The following is a 15,073-nucleotide window of genomic DNA, read 5'->3' on the forward strand; positions in this document are numbered from 1 at the left end:
CTTATGGCTGCGTAGTACCCTGTTATACATGCATACCACATTTTCCTTTTCCATTCATCTGCTTGCTGATAAGCACCTAGGCTCCTTGGCTGTTGAAGAGCATGTCACAGTAAACATGAGTGGACCAGTTTCTCCATACGACACTACCCCATATTCTTCTCAGCAGAAGCACATTAGATGATGTCTGACTTTATAGTCTGACTTTATCTATTTATTTTTTTTGAGGAAGTAATTCAGTTCTCTCTACCCACACGCCTTTTATTCTTGCAGTCTGTGTCCTAGACGTCCTAGTTAATCTCTTGTAATTTCTCCAGAAATGAGTCGAGGTTGTTGAAGATGTCTCATGCAAACCACCAGAGACATTAAGGACACCCGCAGGAAAATCTAAAGGGAGCAGCCAGAAATAAACCTTGATTTCTGTTGTTGTTTGGACTTTTCATTTAAAATTTTTCATTTTAATTTTCATTTTTGTTTTAAACTTTATCATTTAAAGGCTTCAAATAGAAATCACACGATGAAATTAACTGTACCTAGAGACTACATGTCTTTTTGTTGTTGTTTTTGTTTTTTGTTTTTTGTTTTTTGAGACAGGGTTTCTCTGTGTAGCCCTGGCTGTCCTAGAACTCACTCTGTACACTAGGCTGGTCTCGAACTCAGAAATCCGCCTGCCTCTGCCTCCCAAGTGCTGGGATTAATGCCCGGCGAGACTACATGCCTTAATGGACTTTGATATAGCTAGAGTTATCCATTTGGAACAGAGGCTGTGGAATTTCACACTGGATTTTATACTTTTGTTACCAAACATACTTTTCAGCACTTATCCATCACCAAAAAAGAAAACTTTGTGACAGAGTTAGAACCAAGGGGAAAAAAAATCTCTGTGTCTTCTTTCATGCTTGCATTTCATCTGTCCTCACCCCCTGATATTCAGCCTTTCTTGTTTTCTTTTCTACATGTTATATTGTGTCCATACAGGCTTCTGTTTACATGTATACATATATAATTGCTAGATTCCATATATGACAGAGAACATGCAGAATTATTTTTCCTTCTGAGATTTTTGTGACATTACTTAATAGTATACATTCTAGGTCTATCTGTATTTCTGAAAAGTTTGTAATTTAAAATATATATATATATATATATATATATATATATATATAACACAAATTGTATTTTATATAAATAAAATTATATAAAAATAAATGTATATATTATGTATTGATAGACAAATAGGTTGATTACAATTCTTTGCTATAGTGAATGAAAAAAAAAGATAAACATAGGAGGGTGCAAATATCCCTAGGAGAGGGTTTGCAGGTTTCTGGATACATGACCAGAAATAAAATAATGGGAGTCATATGGTAGTTTTATTTTTAATTTTTTGGGAAATTTATAATCTGATTTTCATGGTAGATGTATTAATTTGCATTCCACCAACACTGAGCAAAGTCCCTGTCCCCACCATCCTCTCTAACATTGATTGTCAGATCTACTGATGACAGCATCCTGAGGGAAGTGAGGTGGTATCTCAGACAGCTTAAATTTGCATTTCCCTGATAGCTAAGGCTATTGAACACTTTTTAAAAGTTAATTGGCATTTGTGTTTTCTTTTATAGAAACCCGGTGACAGAGGCCACACAGTCATTTCAGTTGATGCTGAAAAGCTGAAAAGGCATTTAACAGAGTCTAAAACACCTTCATGGGAAAAGTTCTGGGAATTTTAGGAACAACTAGAACCCACTTCAAGGTAATAAAATCTATATACAACAAACCTATAGCCAACATTACAGTAAATGGAGAGACTGAGAACATTTCTTCTAAAATCAAGAATGAGACACCCTACCTTTTCTTCTCTCAGAGTTCAAAGTCTTAGCTATAGAAATTAGACAGGAGAAAGACAAAATTGGAAAGGAATTTACATGGACATCGCACGCCATTGCCAGATGGCTCTTTACCAAACCTACTGGGTCTACTAGGAAACTCTTAGATACTAACAGATATAGTAAAGCCTCAGGCTACAAAATCAATGTAAAAATAAAAAAAAATTCAGTAGACTTCATTTATACTAACAGTGTACTCTCAGAGGAAAAAAAAATCTATTGAAAAACATTCCATTTGCAAGAACACCATAAAGTTTAAGTACTTTGGAATCTATTTACCAGAAATGAATGCAACTTCAAAATACTAAAAAAAGAAATCACAAAAGATGTTAGACATGAGAAAACACCCCATACTCTTAGGCTGGCAGAATTAACATTGTGAAAGTGGCTGGACTACTAAAGTTTATTTATGAAGTTCATGTGATACGTAGCAAAGTTGTGAGATCATATTTCACATGTTTATAAAAAAAAAAAAAAAAAAAAAAAAAAAAAAAAAAAACCAAAATGAGAGTTCCTGTGGCACCACAAACAACTGAAGCAGTTTCAAGGTAGAGATGGTGAGAGCAATGATGCGGGCATGTCAACACCCAGCTTCAGATTATGCTGTAGAGCACAGGGGTGAAGACAGCCTGGTTTGACATAAAAATAAGAAGATAAATGGACTAGAAATGAGAACCCCTTAAATAAAATAATTTTTGCTTTTTTTTTTTTTGACAAAGGCAGCAAAAATATATATTGACAAAAAAGATGGCCCGTTCAACAAATGAAGCTGGTAAGTCTGGATTTCTATCAAGAAATTAGATTTTCTTTCATGTTGTACAAAAATTGATTCAAAATGCACCAAAGACCTTAACTTTAAACCTGAAACACTAAAACTTCTAGAAGACAACATAGGGGAAATTATTATATTGGGAAGGGGTAGGTGAGAACTTTTTGAATAGAACACCAACAGCATAGGAACCAACCACATTATCAAAGATGGGTCTACATGACTGTGCAGCAAAGGAAACAAGAAACAGTGCAAACAGACAGCCCACACAAAAACTGAATATCAATACAATTAAACTCCCTGTCAACAAATGAGCAATTAACTAAATATATACTTTTGTTGTTGTTGTTGTTGAAAGTTACTCTTGTTAGAGGCATTTTTGCACTTTTTTATTTTGTGGGGATCACTGAGAATGATAAAGAAGTGGGAATTAGGAGACCAGAACTCACTGTGCAGCTCCTTGAGCAGAAGCCCCCACAAAATGAAGAATATACGTTGGTAGTCCCACATATGAGAAACTAGGTGATGAGACCTTTGAGTAACAGTCAGAAACAAAGGAATAGTGTTGAGATAGATGCCCAGGCCTGAGAGTGGCAGTGAACACAAGGGTTCAACAGTAGAAATCTTTGGAGAGTTGCTACAGGAGCATCTTGGCAGCTAGAAAGGCTTTGGAATGAGACTCAGGTTTGAAATGCAAGAATTTAACTCCAGGCTATACACCCTGAGCATGGACATTACTTGAGCTGTGCTTCAGTTGTCTACCTAACACAGAACACTATTTCAGACAGAATAATTGAAGCTATAATGTTAGTACCAAATTAAAGATAATGTTAAGATTTTTTTTCCTGAAGTCTTGGCCCTCTTACAATATGCAAGTTTTTAGCCTATGGCTCTGGAATTGCTACATAAAGCTAGCTCTCTCTCTCTCTCTCTCTCTCTCTCTCTCTCTCTCTCTCTCTCTCTCTCTCTTTGTGTGTGTGTGTGTGTGTGTTTTCTAGTGTCCATGATATATATTTCTTAGGGTCTGAACCTGAATGTTCCCCACAGGTTTATCTCTTGAAGGTTTTATTCCCAGCTGCTGGGACTATTTCAGGAGACTGAGGAGCCTTTATGAGGTAGACAGAGGTAGGTCAGCAGGTCAATAGGTCAGTAGGTCAGTAGGGGAGGGCCTTTGCAGTGTCTATCCAGCTCCTGTTCCTGACTCACTTTGCTTCTTTGTCAAGCACAGTGGTTCTCAACCTTCCTAATGCTGTGACCCTTTAATACAGTTCCTAATGCTTTGCTCCTCATGTGACCCCCAACCATAAAATTATTTCATTGCTACTTTATAACTGAAGTGGCTGCTGTTATAAATCATAATGTAAATATCTGATATGCAGGATATCTGATATGCAACCCCCCCAAAGGGGTTGTAATCCAAAAGTTGAGGACTTCTGGGTTTCTAGCATGATGTGAACATTCTTCCACACAAGTTGCTGTCATGATAGACTGAATCATTCTTCTGTGCCTTCCCTAAAGTGCTGTGTTTAAAAAAAATCTTTCTTTTCCTCTTTCCAACCCCTGATCCCAGAATGATGACTTCAATACTAGTTATTTATTAATAAATACCTAGGTCAAAATCTTTGGCTCATTCCCCAACTAGTTTGGAACTTATTTAACCCATTCAATGTATTCCGTCTTCCACATAGTTCTCCTCAGCATTATGTGTTTAAGTCCAGGGTGAATCTCCTCTTTTAATTTATCCTTAGTTCAGCTACCTTCAAGTTTGAGGTCTATCTCCTCAGCATTCCCAAGTGAACCTGTCTTTTATTCTCTCCGGGGTTCCTCTATGTGACTGGTTTATGATCATTTCCCCCAGGCAAATCTCCCACACCTCTTGCTATCTCCCAGAATCCTCTCTCTTCCTGCCTGTGTCCCACCTCCTAGTTCCTGCCTCTGCTCATTGGCCATAGACCTTTTGTATTGACAGATGTTGCTTACAGGAGATTCTAGAGTGATGGACTGAAATTCTGTGAAACCATGAGCCAAAATAAACCCCTCTTCTCATAAGTTGTTTCTGTTCCGTGTTTTGGCCACTGCAATGCAGAAGTAACTGCTTCAATATCTGTAGGGACTGGGGATGTTCCGGCTGGAAAACATGAGAATTTCTTTAACATCAAGGCTACCACACAGAAATAAAAGTTGTCTCTCCTGCAATAATTACAAGGAAGCATTCAGTGGCCACATAGTACCCTCTAGTTACCAATATGCTTTCATATGTCCTAGGTCTATATACAAACCAGGAGTCATGGATGAGATTAAAAAAAGAATGGAGATTTTAGATCGGAAAGAACAGCAAGGTCCAGGACCAGAGAACTTTTCTAGAGTGTTTCACACCTGCTGTGCTGAAGCTGAGGTAAAGCCTAGAATACGATGAATAAATTGGAGTGTATCACCATGCATATTAATACTATTTAATGCCTAGTTTAAAGTAATAGTCACAAGGATAAACAGCCTACCTTGATTCAAATTCTGGCAAAATCATGAAATAACTGTGACCTGGGCAAAATGGCTTAACTTTTTATAGCCTCAACTTCCAACTCCCCAAATTAAAGCAATACTTATACCTGTCTAACAAAATAGCCAGGACAAAGATATATGTCACCTAAAGGAACACATAATTAGCACTTTGTAAATATTGTACCTCTTTTTTTTAAAAAAAGCCATATAATTTTGTAATATTTTAAAGCATGAATATTTTACTGTTTTTCAGCATTTTATAGTTGCTAAAACTTTTGCTAATATATTAGAAATTATCACTTGACCAAATGTTTAAGCACATGGCACAGCCTTTTGTCTGCTCATTCTTTGTTCATAAAAGAAAGAGATGTGAAATGTACTGAACAGCTTCCATACAATGTATTGTCTGTCTTATGAACTGTGCCTACTGCCTCCCTGAAGATAGTCACTTGTGATATATGGCAATGCACAGTGCTTAACAGATCAAGAGATTCGATATGGGCATTTAGTAATAAATCCATGGTCCATGAAGGGGAAATTTTCTTACAACCCTTCTCTCCAAAAAGCTATTAATAAAAACTAACTCAGAGGATATATTTCTACTAAACCAAGATTCCTGGGACATCGACCCTTCCCTGAGTCATGCTGAGCCCTTTATCCGCACTGAGAAGGTCTAGGTTGATTGATGAATCCTGCCAAGAGTCTCTCAGACACTTTACCTTGTACCACTATGTACATTTCATCCACTGTAGACTCTAATGTGGAGATCTCTTAGGCTCTACCTAGAAATGCCCACATTTAAAGGAGGCCTTTTAATTTAATTGCTCTGCAATTTGAGTCTGCTTTCTGTATCGATCATGAGGTCACATAGTGAGAAGGGTGACAGACATCTGCCTCTCATTCTATCTAATACCCCACCCAAACTCAAGCCCATTCAATCCTGTAAACCCAGGCTCCAGAGTCAGAAGTCTAGAAGCTGATGCTGACAGTCGTCATTCATCTGGGAGCTCTCCATAAAGGAGAGGCAATTCAAAGAAATTGTTGAACTCGCCTGACCCAGAGGTATAGAAAGTAATCATTTCAGTGTCTGTGTGGTATATAATGAACATGTGGGGTTTTCTACCAAACCATAGCCAGTGATTCTAAAATAATTGGCATTTTGTTCTCAAGCTGGAGAGACTTTTGAGTTTCTATCAAAAGAGAGATCCAGAGAAGAGAGCTGAAAAAAAGAAAAGTATTGCAATTTGACCGTCCAGAACTCAGCCAGTCATTGTGTACAAGTTTCTCATACTTTGAGCAATTTCTCTTTATCGTAACAAACAAAATGATTCTTTCATTTAGTAACCTGGCAAGTTAGATTTTAATGAATGCACACATTTAAAATTTAGTCAAACTATTGATAAAACTAAAACCATGTTCATGGCTCAGTAGCTAAGACCACCACACACTGCTCTTTTTAGCAGACCCAGATACAGTTCCCAGCACCCACATCTGATAGCTCACAAGTGCCTAAAACTCTGGTTATTAGAGGTCTAATGTTTTTTTCTAGTCACTATGGACACCTGAATTCGTGTGTGTATGTGTGTGTGTGTGTGTGTGTGTGTGTGTGTGTGTGTGTGTGATTTACTTAAAAATAAACCTTTAAAAGTATAAATAAATAGATAGATGGGCAGACAGACAGACAGACAGACAAAAGCATACTCATCAGCATCTTCCTACAAACTAGAAATTAGCTTCCTTGTTCCTTATCTTGGCCTGCCTTGTCATGTCTTTAGATATGGCAGAAGTTTCCCTGTCTGGCACTAAATTTACCGATCTTGTTTAGGACATGGTGATAAGCACAGGTTTAGTTGATTGAGTCCACCTTGAATGATTCACTTGTCGCCTGGGGCAGAGGGAAGGGGACATATTTACTTTTCCTCTAGTGAGTCCCTCAAAATGCAGTTGCAGTCACAAGAGAAGACAGGAATCATCCATGTCTTAAGAAGCCAAAGGTGATGCTGGAGACGGCCTCCCTTTGCCCTGGATTTGAATGCACAATTTTTCCCTCGGCCAAAGGAAACTGTTTACAGGCACACATGCTACTGTAAACTAATGTACTTTCAGGAGCCATTCCTTACTGAAAGAGAAACTTTCTTCCCAAGATCTAGACCCAGAATGATTGGGAGAAGGATGATTGGGAGAAGGGCGTGTGTTAAAGTTCACCCCTGCTTAAAATTACATTTGAAACAAAGTTTCATCCAAAGTAAAATTGAAATAAATAAGGTTTGAAGAACCTTAAAAGTCAAGGACTTTGCCCAGAATAAAAATGGTCCTTTTCATGAGCACACCATCTTTCCACCTACTGACAAAAAACAATCCATGTTTTCTCCTTTCTTATGAAAGGCCATCCTAAATGTATGTGAGCTCTAATCTGACATGAATTCTGCTGAGGTTGGAGCCTTTGGGGAGGAAGGAAGCAGGTACACATTTAGAAATGCCACGTGGGGAACACACCACCCCTTCTGCATGCATAATTACCCTCTTGGTAATCTCTGCAGTTAAATGGGCAAGACATGCTTTGCCCCATGATGAAAAGACACGAAGAATTCTGTTTCTCAGTTCGTCACCTGAATCTAATTGGTATTTCTAATTCCTCTCTGGATAGCATGTCGTCTTAACGAATTCCTGTGATCTAGTGACTCCAGTAACCTAGACACCTCAGAAGGCAAATTGGGAATTTTGTTTTTAAACTCTTCCGTTAGTAACAGAACCAAATGCTTTTTTTTTTTTTTTTTTTTAAAGAAAGGAGTACTTTAGATTAATATATGAAAAAGTTAACAAGAAAAGTTTTTGAGTACAGACAAAACTAGAGATAAGGAACAATTCACTCTCAAGGAAGAAAAAAATAGCTTTTTTTTTTTTTAAAAAAGATACACATCTTTGGAGAAATGACAAAAATCTGGGACTAGGGCAGGAAATATTCATAAGGAGCATAGAAAAATCTCTTAACACCAAATGAAGAAATGCTAAAATACAAAATAAAGTAGTCAGGTATGCTGACTAGTTTTACATTTTCTTGACACAAACTAGAGATATTGGATAGGAGGGAATATCAGTTCAGAGAATGAGTCCATAAGATCTGGCTGGAGGGCATTTTCTTAATTAGTGATTGATGTGGGAGAGCCCGCCCCATTTGTAGGTGATGCCATCCCTGGGCTAAGTGTCCTCAGTTCAATAAGAAAGCAGGTTAAACAAGCTATAAGGACCAAGCCAGTAAATAGTACCTCTTCCATGGTCTCTGCATCAGTTCCTGCCTCCAGGTTTTTGCCCTGTTTAAATCCCTATCCTAACTTCTTTCAATGGTGAGCAACAATATGGAGATATAAGCTGAATAAACCCCTTCCTTTTCAAGTTATTTTGGCCATGGTGTTTTATCACAGCAACAGTAATGTAACCCTGACTAAGAAAACCGAGAACACCACCAAGAATGAAGCATACCAAAGGGGCAGAGGTGTATCAGAATCTTCCAATGGCCCAGGCTGGCACAACTTGCAAGAAAATACAGGATATAAGATTATATAACCCAAGGGACAAAATAGGTATCCTTGTGTCCATGTTGACAGAAATAAGAAGTTGCACGAAGAATTAAGTAAATGAGTTAAAGTCCTTGTTTAAAAGAATCTCAAATGAAAGGAGAAGCAAGTTCCTGTGTTGTGGGCCATGCTTCAGTGCTACACTCTGAAGGCCAATCCACTGACCATTTAATAAATAAAGAGGAAATGGCTTGAGTAATGATGGTCTATCTGGTAAACCACCTCCTCTCAGGCCTCGAGGAGGGGAGCCCTAAAAAATAAAATTGTTTTGCCAAAAATACCTTTCTTCTCGTGGACAGCTAGTGCATTGACCTGCATGAGGTACTCTAGTTTCTACTTCTAAACTACGTATTTATTAGACAGCCCTTGGCCCTCAGCGTGTATAGTCACTCAAGGAGCGTGTAGGGCACTTCCATGTTCTGGGAGTGATTCTAGGCAGTGACAGTTGAGGTCAAGGCAGGCATCCTCTGATAGCTCTCTCCTTCCAGGAGGAAGCAGCAGGCAGCAAGGTGCCCTGCCAATCACAGACTCTCTACCTTTCTCCTTCCACCTGCATCTTTCATTCCTCACCCATGTCTCTCTGTAGGCAACGTGGCATGGTCTACTATCTATACTTCTACGATTTAAAGAGTAAACCTTGGTGCTTCATTTGTAACAGTTTGAGAAGACTTTTTGTTTTCTCACAAGAAATGAGAACAAAACAGAGTTGCTGAATTCACAATTCAACCGCACTGTATTTACAGAGGAAGAAATTATTGAAGTTAAATAACCAACATAGCCAAAACATAGACCCTCACATCAATGGTGTCTGCTTTCTTCTGTCACCTCAATATGTATACATTTATATATGTATGTGTGTGTATACATATATATACACACATGTGTATATATATGTGTGTGTATATATATATTTTTTCAGTGAAACTTAAATGTAAGACATGTAATATAACCATGAAATTAAAAACATGCAAGTTTGTTATAAATGTAAAATCAGCAAAGGCATGCATGCCCCCATTCTGGTGTTCCACAGGGTATCTGTGCAGACATTCCACCTCTGAAGAGCTCCAGGGAAACATGGCAGCCAGCATTTGCTGTACCCAGGCATTCAGGCATTGCTGGTTCCTGTCCAGCCTCTTTCTGTCAGCAAAGCAGTGGGGGACTAGACATTGAGCAGCGGAGACGATAAGGGAATTCTCAGACCATGAACAAAGTGTTCTGAGTATTTCCCTCTTAAAATGTTGTGACACCATTTCCACGGCAGGAGTCTTCCATATGATTGCCAGTAATTCAATTATTTCACCATGTTTTACAGCAACGAGCCAATGTAGCACCTAACAAGAGGAAACACTGTAACACACTCAGAAATAGCTCACCCCGTAATGCTTTAATCAATTTCAGCACCGATGGCGGGCATCATTGGCAGGGCCATGGTGCCTCCGACCTCTTGGCCTCCCTTAATACCTGATGCTATTTTATCTCAGAATCTAATTTGGGTCTGCCAGTAATTAAAATGCACGGATCTGTGTCCACTATTAACCTCGGCTCTTACTTTCTTGGCCCCAAATCTCTCCTTTGAAAAGCTCTTTGCCTCATTGAAATGTCAATGGCTATTTTCGACACCTAGATGTGTGTAGCCTTAGCAACAGAGAGAAAAGGTGTCATATTTCATAATCTCATTTTAGAGACAGAGATGAAGAAATAGTCAGTCAGCTAATATCTGTTTCATGAACGCCCACACAAGCATCACTGCTTTTTTTTTTTTCTGATAAAAAAAAAAAACAGATATTAGGATGGGAATAAACTAAGTTAAGGCACATATAAATAATACATTTTACATGCATGAGAACTGATATTTGTGAAGACTGTGATACTATGACATGAAGTTGAAGATACAAATGAGTTAGTTCACCTCTTATCTGTAGCTTTAGGTTCCGGGGAATCTAATACCTTTAGTCAACCAATCCGAAAACATTACAAGAAAAAATACTTGAAATATACAATCACCATGTCCTTAATTGTGTATCTTGGATATCTTCTACAATCTTTTCCTATTCTATGCAGCCTATGAAGGTCATGAGTCACTCTTTTGTCCAAAGTATCCACCCTAAGGACCATTAGTCACTTAAAGAGACTGCCAGTCAGACACATTCTGGGGGATCCATAGAACCCATAGCCAGCGCTAGCACGCCCCGTCCGCCGCTCGCCCCTCCTGCAGTCTGAGGCCTGCGGGTAAGTGCACCCAGGAGCCCCCCAGACACATTCTGGGGGATCCATAGAACACATAGCCAGCGCTAGCACGCCCCGTCCGCCGCTCGCCCCTCCTGCAGTCTGAGGCCTGCGGGTAAGTGCACCCAGGAGCCCCCCAGACACATTCTGGGGGATCCATAGAACACATAGCCAGCGCTAGCACGCCCCTTCCCCTGCTCGCCCCTCCTGCAGTCTGAGGCCTGCGGATAAGTGCACCCAGGAGTCCCCCAGACACATTCTGGGGAATCCATAGAACCCATAGCCAGCACTAGCACGCTCCTTCTGCTGCTTGCCCCCCCTCCGGTCTGAGGCCTGCAGGGTCTGAGTCCCAGACCAGACCTCTACCAGGTCTGCAGTTGTGTGGACCCCGGATTCCACCTGAGACATACTGGAAGGTCCGCTCAACCCAGAGCCACAGAGGAACAACTGAACTCAGAGTGTCAGACAACATACCCTGAGATATCCAAGAGGAGACACTGCACCCAGAACAGCAGACATCTAGCTGGACTGCTACCTTGGAGGCACCATATCCTGAGGCATCCTAGAGATACCACTGTAATCAGGGCAGCTGGAAAAAAACCACAAAGACATCTGGACTCCTAGAAGACCAAACAAAAGCGAGACAACTGGAAAGACAGGCTTCAATCAGAGACAGAAGTACAGGTAACACTAGAATTAACCAGATGGCAAAAGGCAGGCGCAAGAATGTAAGCAACAGAAACCAAAGTTACATGGCATCATCAGAACCCAGTTCCCCCATCATAGCAAGCCCTGAACACCCCATCACACCAGAAAAGCAGGATTCAGAATTAAAATCACTTCTCATGATGATGATAGAGGACTTTAAGAAAGACATAAATAACACTCTCAAAGAACAGATAGAAACCCTTAGAGAGGAAACACAAAAATCCCTTAAGGAATTACAAGAAAATGCAACCAAACAGGAGAAGGAATTAAACAAAACCATGCAGGATCTAAAAACGGAAGTAGAAACAATAAAGAAATCACAAAGGGAGAACACCCTGGAGATAGAAAACTTAAAAAAACGATCAGGAGTCATAGACACAAGTATTACCAACAGAATACAAGAGATGGAAGAGAGAATCTCATGTGCAGAAGATACCATGGAAAACATAGACACAACTGTCAAAGAAAATGCAAAATACAAAAAGCTACTAACCCAAAATATACAAGAAATCCAAGACACAATGAGAAGGCCAAACCTAAGGATAATAGGAATAGATGAGGGGGAAGACTCCCAACTTAAAGGACCAGTAAATATTCTCAACAAAATTATAGAGGAAAACTTCCCTAACCTAAAGAAAGAGATGTCCATAAATATACAAGAAGCCTACAGAACTCCAAATAGTTTAGACCAGAAAAGAAATACTTCCCGCCACATAATAGTCAAAACATCAAATGTACAAAACAAAGAAAAAATACTAAAAGCAGTAAGGGAAAAAGGCAAAGTAACATATAAAGGCAGACCTATAAGAATTACACCAGACTTCTCACCAGAGACCATAAAAGCCAGAAGATCCTGGACTGATATCATACAGACCCTAAAAGAACATAAATGTCAGCCCAGACTACTATACCCAGCAAAACTGTCAATCATTATTGATGGAGAAACCAAAATATTCCATGACAAATCCAAATTTACACAGTATCTCAACACAAACCCAGCACTTCAAAGGATAATTGGTGGAAAACTCCATCACAAGGAGGGAAACTACAACCTGGAAAAAGCAGGAAAATAATCTTCCAAAAACCGTAAAAGAAGGTAGCTACACAAACATATCTCCACTGCCAATAACAAAAATAACAGGAAACAACACTCATTTTTCCTTAATATCTCTTAATATCAATGGACTCAATTCTCCAGTAAAAAGACATAGACTATCAGACTGGATACGTAAACAGGACCCAACATTTTGCTGCATTCAGGAAACGCACCTCTGTGGAAAGGACAGACACTACCTCAGAGTAAAAGGTTGGAAAACAATCTACCAAGCAAATGGTCCCAAGAAACAAGCTGGAGTAGCGATTCTAATATCAAATAAAATCAGTTTTCAACCAGAAGTAATCAAAAAAGATAAAGAAGGACACTTCATATTCATGAAAGGAAAAATGTACCAAGAGGAACTTGCAATTCTCAACATCTATGCCCCAAATGTAAGGGCACCCACATACATAAAAGACACTTTACTAAAACTTAAAGCATACATTGCACCCTACACAATAATAGTGGGAGATTTCAACACCCCACTCTCAGCTATGGACAGATCATGGAAACAGAAACTAAATCGAGACACAATGAAACTAACAGAAGTTATGAACCAATTGGACTTAACTGACATCTATAGAACATTTCACCCTAAAACAAAAGAATACACCTTCTTCTCAGCACCTCATGGTACCTTCTCGAAAATAGACCATATAATTGGTCACAAAACAGGCCTCAAGAGATACAAAAAGATTGAAATAATCCCCAGCACCTTATCAGACCACCATGGATTAAGACTTGTCTTTGACATGGACAAAAACATCAGAAAACCGACATACACTTGGCAACTGAACAATGCTCTACTCAATGATAACTTGGTCAAGGAAGAAATTAAGAAAGAAATTAAAGACTTTTTAGATTTAAATGAAAATGAGGACACATCATATCAAAACATGTGGGACTCATTGAAAGCAGTACTAAGAGGAAAAATCATAGCTCTAAGTGCTCACAAAAAGAAAGTGGAAAGAGCATACATCAACAACTTGACAGCAAACCTGAAAGCATTAGAACAAAAAGAAGCTAGTATACCCAAGAGGAGTAGACGGCAGGAAATAGTCAAACTCAGGGCTGAAATCAACCAAGTCGAAACAAAAAGAACTATACAAAATATCAACAAAACCAGGAGCTGGTTCTTTGAGAAAATCAACAAGATAGACAAACCCTTAGCCAGACTAACCAAAGGGCGCAGAGACAGCATTCAAATTAATAAAATCAGAACTGAAAAGGGAGACATAACAACAGAAACAGAGGAAATTAAAAAAATTATCAGATCCTACTACAAAGGCCTATACTCAACAAAATTGGAAAATCTGGAGGAAATGGACAATTTTCTAGATAGATACCAGGTACCAAAGTTAAACGAGGAGCAGATAAACCACCTAAACAGCCCCATAACGCCTAAAGAAATAGACACAGTCATTAAAAATCTTCCCACCAAAAAATGTCCGGGGCCAGATGGTTTCAGTGCAGAATTCTTTCAGACCTTCAAGGAAGACCTAATACCAATCCTCTTCAAGTTATTCCATCGAATAGAAACAGAAGGAACACTACCCAATTCATTCTATGAAGCTACCATTACACTCATACCTAAACCACAGAAAGACCCAACAAAGAAAGAGAACTACAGACCAATCTCTCTTATGAATATTGATGCAAAAATACTCAATAAAATTCTCGCAAACCAAATCCAACAACACATCAAAACAATTATCCATCAAGATCAAGTAGGCTTTATCCCAGGAATGCAGGGATGGTTCAATATTCGGAAATCCATCAATGTAATCCACTACATAAATAAACTCAGAGAGAAAAACCACATGGTCATATCACTAGATGCTGAGAAAGCATTCGACAAAATTCAACATCCCTTCATGTTAAAAGTCTTGGAAAGATCAGGAATACATGGCCCATATCTAAACATAGTAAAAGCAATATACAGCAAGCCAGTAGCCAACATCAAACTAAATGGAGAGAAACTTGAAACAATTCCACTAAGATCAGGGACTAGGCAAGGCTGCCCACTCTCACCTTACCTATTCAATATAGTACTGGAAGTCTTAGCTAGAACAATTAGACAACAAAAGGAAGTCAAAGGGATACAGATAGGAAAGGAAGAAGTCAAAATTTCACTATTTGCAGATGACATGATAGTATACTTAAGTGAACCTAAAACTTCCACCAGAGAACTCCTAAACCTGATAAACAACTTTAGCAATGTGGCTGGATATAAAATCAACTCAAACAAATCAGTAGCCTTCCTCTACTCAAAGGATAAACAGGCAGAGAAAGAAATCAGGGAAATGACACCCTTCAC

The sequence above is a fragment of the Arvicanthis niloticus genome, chromosome 18 (assembly GCF_011762505.2).
Source record: "Arvicanthis niloticus isolate mArvNil1 chromosome 18, mArvNil1.pat.X, whole genome shotgun sequence".
In the NCBI taxonomy this organism is placed as follows: Eukaryota; Metazoa; Chordata; class Mammalia; order Rodentia; family Muridae; genus Arvicanthis; species Arvicanthis niloticus.